The sequence below is a fragment of the Camelus bactrianus genome, chromosome 1, assembly GCF_048773025.1.
Source record: "Camelus bactrianus isolate YW-2024 breed Bactrian camel chromosome 1, ASM4877302v1, whole genome shotgun sequence".
In the NCBI taxonomy this organism is placed as follows: domain Eukaryota; kingdom Metazoa; phylum Chordata; class Mammalia; order Artiodactyla; family Camelidae; genus Camelus; species Camelus bactrianus.
The window spans coordinates 76,389,303-76,395,898 of NC_133539.1; the positions used below are offsets into that span (position 1 = coordinate 76,389,303).

General features: G+C 37.0%; 1 long non-coding RNA gene across 1 annotated transcript in view; it reads right to left on the reverse strand.

The window, feature by feature from the left end:
* Positions 1 to 5,769, reverse strand: part of LOC141577953 (uncharacterized) — a 370,166-nt gene extending 364,397 nt beyond the window's left edge. The window contains exon 1 of the long non-coding RNA XR_012507631.1: positions 5,467 to 5,769. This is a non-coding gene — a long non-coding RNA (uncharacterized LOC141577953). The remainder of the gene's footprint in view (positions 1 to 5,466) is intronic.
* Between the last annotated feature and the right edge of the window lie 827 nt (positions 5,770 to 6,596).

The following is a 6,596-nucleotide window of genomic DNA, read 5'->3' on the forward strand; positions in this document are numbered from 1 at the left end:
TAAGACTGAATTATAAAGAAACAGAGAATCTGAATAGACCAATAATGAGTAATGAGATTCAATTAGTAATCAAAAATCTTCCAACAAAGAAAGCCTAGGACCAAACGGCTTCACAGGTGAATTCTACTGAACATTTAAATAATTAATGCTAACCCTTTCCAAATTCCTCCCAAAAGTTGAGGAAGAGGGATCACTCCCAAATTCATTTTACAAAGCCAGCATTACCCTCATAACAAAGCCAGGTAAGGAAACTACAGGAAAAGTAAACTATAGGTCAATATCCTCAATGAATACAATGCAGAAACCCTCAACAAAATACTAGAAAACTGGATTCAACAGCACAGTTAAGGATCATACATCATGATCAAGTAAGATTTATCCCCGATATGTAAGGATGTTTCAACATATGCAAATCAATAAATGTGATACACCACATTAACAGAATGAAAGATAAAAATCATATAATTCTCTCAATATATGAATAAAAAGCATTTGACATAATTCAACATTCTTTTATGTTAACAAACTGAATATAGAAGGAACATACCTTCACATAATAAAGATCACATATGACAAGCCTGTAGCTAATATCATACTCAACAGTGAAAAGTTGAATGCTTTTCCTCCAAGATCAGAAACAAAACAAGGGTACCCACTATCACCACTGCTATTTAACATAGTAATGGAAGTCCTAGCCAGAGAAATTAGGCAAGAAAAAGAAATAAAAGACATCTAAATCAAATAGGAGAAAGTAAAATAGTCTCTGTTGGCTGATGACATGATCTTGTATTTAGAAAATCCTAAAGACTCGACCCAAAAACTTTTAAAATAAACAAATTCAATGTTTCAGGATACAAAATCAATATGCAAAAATCAGTCACATTTCTATATACTAATAATGAACTACCTGAAAATTAATTTTTTAAAAGATAACATTTCTAATAGCATCAAAAAGAATACTTAGTAATAAATTTAACCAAGGACGTTAAAGATCTATAAACCAAAAATTGTCACTGATGAGAGAAATTGAAGAAGACACAAGCAAATAGAAAGATATCCTATGTTCATGGATGGGAAGAGTTGATAAGATTGTTAAAATGTCCATATGACACAAAGCCATCTATAGATTTAATACAATCTCTATCAAAATCATAGTGGCATTTTTCACAGAATTGTAAGAAACAATCCTAAATTTGTGTGAAACCACAAAAGACCCCAAACTGCCAAAGCAATCTTGAGAAAGACCAAAGCTTACACTTCCTGACTTCAAACTACAGGCATACCTCATTATATTGTCCTTTACTGTGCTGCACAGACACTGTATTTTTTTTTATCAAATTGAAGATTTGTGGCAACCCTACATGGAGCAAGTCTATCAGCATTATTTTTCCAACAGTATTTTCTCACTTTGTGTCTCTGTATCACATCTTGGTAATTCTTGAAATATTTCAAACTTTTTCAGTATGATTATATTTCTTATGGTGATCTGTGATCCATGGTCTTTCAAGTTACTATTGCAAGAAGATTACAACTCAATGAAGGCTCATGATGGTTAGCATTTTTAGCAATAAAGTATTTTTAATTAAGAAATGTACATTTTTAGACATAATGTTGTTGCACACTTAACAGACTACAGTATAGTGTAAACATAACTTTTACATGCATTGGAAAACCAAAAATTTGTGTGATTCACTTTATTGCAATATTTGCTATATTGTGGTGGTCTGGAACCAAACCTGCAATATCTCCAATGCATGCCTATAATATTACAAAGCTATAGTAATCAAAAGAGTTTGATATTGGCATAAAAACAGACACACAGACCATTGGAACAGAAATCAGAGCCCAGAAATAAACCTATACATAATATTTGGTCAACTAATACTTGACAAGGTAGCCAAGAATACTCAATTGGGAAAGGATAGTCTCTTTAATAAACAGTTTAAGGGAAACTGGATACCTACATGGAAAAGAATGAAACTGAATCCCTATCTTACACCACTCACAAATACTAACTCAAAATGGATTAGGACTTAACATAAGACCTGAAACTCTAAAATTCATAGAACACATAGGAGAAAAGCTCCTTGACATGGGTCTTGGCAATGGTTTTTTTGGATATGACACCAAAAGTACAAGAAATAAAAGGAAAAATCAACAAGTGGGGCTACACGAAACTAAAAGCTTCTGCATAGTCAATAAAATCAAAAGGCAATCTATGGAATTGGAGAAAACATTTGCAAATTATATATATATATATATATATATATATCTATCTATCTATCTAATAAAGGGTTAATACCCAAAATATAGGATATATATACAACAACATATTGGCTGTATATACAACTATATACACAACTCAATAGCAAACAAGTAAGAACAAATAATCTGATTTAAAAATGAGCAAATGATTTGAATAGACATTTTTCCAAAGAAGATATACAGATGGCTGACAGGTACATGAAATGGTGCTCAGCATCCTTAATCATCAGGGAAATGCAAACCAAAATCACCTCACACCTCCTAGAATGGCTATTATCAAAAAAGACAAGAGATAACAAGTATTGGCAACGAGTTGGAGAAAAGGGAACCCTTGTGTACTGTAGGTAGGAATGTAGACTGGTACAGCCACTATGGAAAACAGTATGGAGGTTCCTCAAAAAATTAAAACTACAACTACCATAAGGTCTAGAAATTCTACTCTGGGTATATACCCAAAGGAAATGAAATCACTATATCAAAGGGATAGATACACTCTCATGTTCATTGCAACATTATTCACGATAGCCAAGATATGGAAACAACCTAGGTGTCCACTAGCAGATGAATGGATAAAGAAAATGTGGTGTATATAAACAATGGAGTATTATCCAGCCAAATAAATAAATAAATAAGAAAATCCTGCCATTTGTGACAAGATGGATGGACCTTGAGGACATTCCACTAAGTTTAATGAGACAGGAAAAAAACATATAATCTCACTTACATGGGGAATCAAAAAAGTCATATTAATAGTAGCAAAGAGTAGAAAGGTGGTTGCCAGGGGCTGGGGGTTAGGGGAATGAGAAGACATTGGTCAAAGGGTACAAACTTCCAGATATAAGAGGAATAAGTTCCAGTGATCTAATTTATAGCACGGTGACTATCATTAACAGTACCATATTGTACACTTGAAAGTTGCTACAATAGTAGATTTTAATTGTTCTCACCATAACAACAACAGCAACTAAATGGGAATTATGTGAGGAAAAGAATGTGTTAATGATCACATTGTACATCCTAAACTTACACAAGGTTGTATGTCAATTTATATGTTAATAAAGTTGGGGGAGAAAGGAATAAGCTGACTGATTTCCCTAAATAATGATGACTGCAGCATTCTAGACATATGCTTGGTTTCCTGAAAAGATTGGTTAATTCCACTAAAGTCTTCTAAGCAAGCAGTTTATAAACTTTCTTAGTCACTTGGAGCTCACTGGTTGAGTTAAACTCCAGACATACTAACCAACGGATAAACATATCATCAAAATGAATTGGGTGAGGGGAAGAACCGTAGACTGTCAAGATAAACACAAAATCCTAACAGCGGGTGATGTCTGGAATTATGGGTGATTTTACTTCTTAGCTGGACTTTTCTGCATTCTTCAAATGTCCTACAACAAGCAAGCATCACCTCTGTAACTAGGAAGAAAGTTATACGTTTTAATATATTTTAAGAATGATGCCCTGTTAGATGATGAATGAAATATAAAATTATCATTAAGATCAAGAAGCCATCACATAAATTAGTGATAAAAGAAACCAGTCCAAGATATTTCTCCTTAATAAGTCTCTCGCAAATCATTAGGGGCCCTCACCCTCCGGATCATTCTTAGAGAAAACTGTCCTGGAGGATTCTGAGGGAATGACAGGACATACTTACTTCCTTTCCTACATCAGTGCAAATTACAGTCAAACTTTAATAGATTTTTAGTCTTCCTTTGTTGTGTTACTTATTTAAACTCAGTGTTTGAGAAACGTATTCATTGGAGACATTACAGGTACCTGTGTCAGGAGGGACAGAAATCTTCCTGAATGTAGAGCAGGCACAGAGAGATGATGGGCTTGTGTGGAAAGTAAACAATGGTTATCATGGGCTTTACCCAAATGCTGTGTGATGTTTCTGAAGCCATCCTAATGTCCACCCCTAGGACAGACCCACACATGGCATTTCCCCATCTTCCATCTCCCATCCTAACTTCTCCTTTCTCCATTCTTTTCCATCATCTTTTCCTCTTCTGCCCTTTGCTTCTAACCAGAGGTTCTCTTGTCAAGGGCCTAGATGATGATTTATTATGTCATTTTAAAGACTTATAAAGGCCTACAGTGCTAAAACATAAAATGAACAAGAACTGACTTGTGTGCATAAAATACGTCTCTTCCCTCAGAAGAGGGAGTGGTTTAAAAAGAAAAACAACTTAATCAGCAGAATAGTTTCCAACATAACTGCATTCTGGAAGCCAGGCTAGAGGAAACAAGTTGGATGCTTACTTAACAGCCCTCGCCAACAATGGTTTCTGAGACCAAAAGAATGGAGCTTTTTGTTTTGTTTCCAGCCTACTTTGTAATAACCACTTGGAGTTTTTCAGTATACTCTCTGCTCTACATTCAGTTCTTACCTCATTTCTTCCCTCATCTTTGCTTCTAATAGTTGGAGAAGAGTCTCTTACATTTGATTATTGGCAAGTATTCCTATAATTCATTAGTTGAATCCTATTTCCCACAATATCCATAACATGAATTATTTTACATTTCTGATCGTAGAGCAGACAGACTTGAGCCTGTTTTAAAACACTCATGTAATACAATTGAACTATTCTGGATGGGATGAAATGCAGTTTGAGCACTGCATGACGGCATCCTAATTTGTCAGGGCCAAGTTTATAAATATGAAAAAGTTAAGCTCGGCTCTAAGCTCCATGAGAGTAGGGACCATGCCCCTTTGCTCCCCATCTCCAGTATCTAACACACGCCTGGCACCTAAAAGGCAACAATGTTTAAATTGAAATGTAATTTAACTGAAATAAGTGTTCAATGATATCTCCAGGCTTCATAAGGCTGTAGCATCATTAAAACTGGGTCCCAAATAGGCTAGCTGGTTCAGAAAACCCTCTGTGATGGGTGCGCAGCTGCACAGGGTAACCAAACAACCTCAGTGATAGAGAGAGAACCTTGAGGGATGGCGTTGCCTATGCAAAACTGACTGAGCTGGCACTCCCCACAACTGGGTGTGAACCCTGGTGAGATTTGGCAGTCAGTCCTAGCCAAGGGCCAAAGAAGCCACTCTGTCTTTGAAGACAGCCTTTCTGGAGAGGCCTGCTCTGAAAAATCTCAAAGCCGTGACAAGTCACCACAAAACAGACTCCTTCACTAAACAGACTCCAAAGTGAAGCCAGGCATAAAATGAAAGACACCCCAACTTACGTGTGGAAATACTGCCAAAAGGCATTACTGCAGGAGCCAGATTTGCATCTCATGATTGAAGAGGTCCAGCCTCATCCTCGGTTCACCAAAACCTGCTATAGGATAGAAGGAGGCTGTGCTAATGAGCAGAGCAGTCAGATGGTAGGAGACTAAGAACCTATTTAAAAATATGTTTAAGGTTGGCGTTAGTCCATGATCTCAATTTTCAACTGGGCACATTTTAAATGCCCCCTAGCTCCTAAAATAGAGGCAAGGACTATACACCAGAAGAGCTCAGGGTGAAGAGAGGTCCTGCGGAGAAAATTAACGCCTTTTAAAAGGCACTCCAAAGGAGCAGCCCAAAAAAGAGGCTTCCCTGAGGCTCAGTTACCCCAGCACAACCCCACCCTGCTGTGTTCTAAAAGGTTTTACATATTCAAGAGTCTTTTTCATACAGCAGCTTCAGAAAGACCTTTTTGTTTTTTTCTTTTCTTTTTTTTTTTTCCATTTTAGAGATCTTTTGCCTAGACTGGCAAATAAAGTCATCCTTCATCGTTTTAATGTTTAAAACATTTCCAGCCAAAATGTGATTGAACTGTGCCAGAGAAAAGGTTCCAACACAATTTTTCCAAGTCAGTAGGAACGTAGAGTGTTAAACATGAGAAGCCTATTCTGAAAGAGCACAAGCAGAAGGTAGACTCCTCTCTAATGGGTCACAGAGAAGAAAAGACTGGGAAACCTAGGGAAAATGATTTAGGAAAAAAAATTCAAAAGCCCCGGAAAGAATTGTGACAGGCTTGAGAGGTACTAGAGAAGCCAGGGAGAACAGCATGTGAATGAGGAGTGGGACTGAAGAAGAAACCTTTCAGGAAGTAGAGGATGCTAGAAGTCAACAAGAAATGGACTGGGTTTTTGAAGGTCACCTGAGAGTTAAATGTGCCCAGAATGTGACCCCTGGTAAAAAAGGCTGGGTCTCTATGGGGGACATTAAGATAATGTCTGGCTGGTTCTGGTTGCACTGGAGTGGATCCCAGAGTGCCTTGTCAATACGTGATCCAAAAATCACCTCCAAGGGGTCCCTCCTCCATGAAGCCAGCCCCACAAACTAAAGATGCACACTGGGCTGCCTGTGTTTGAGAGACCGGTAGGTA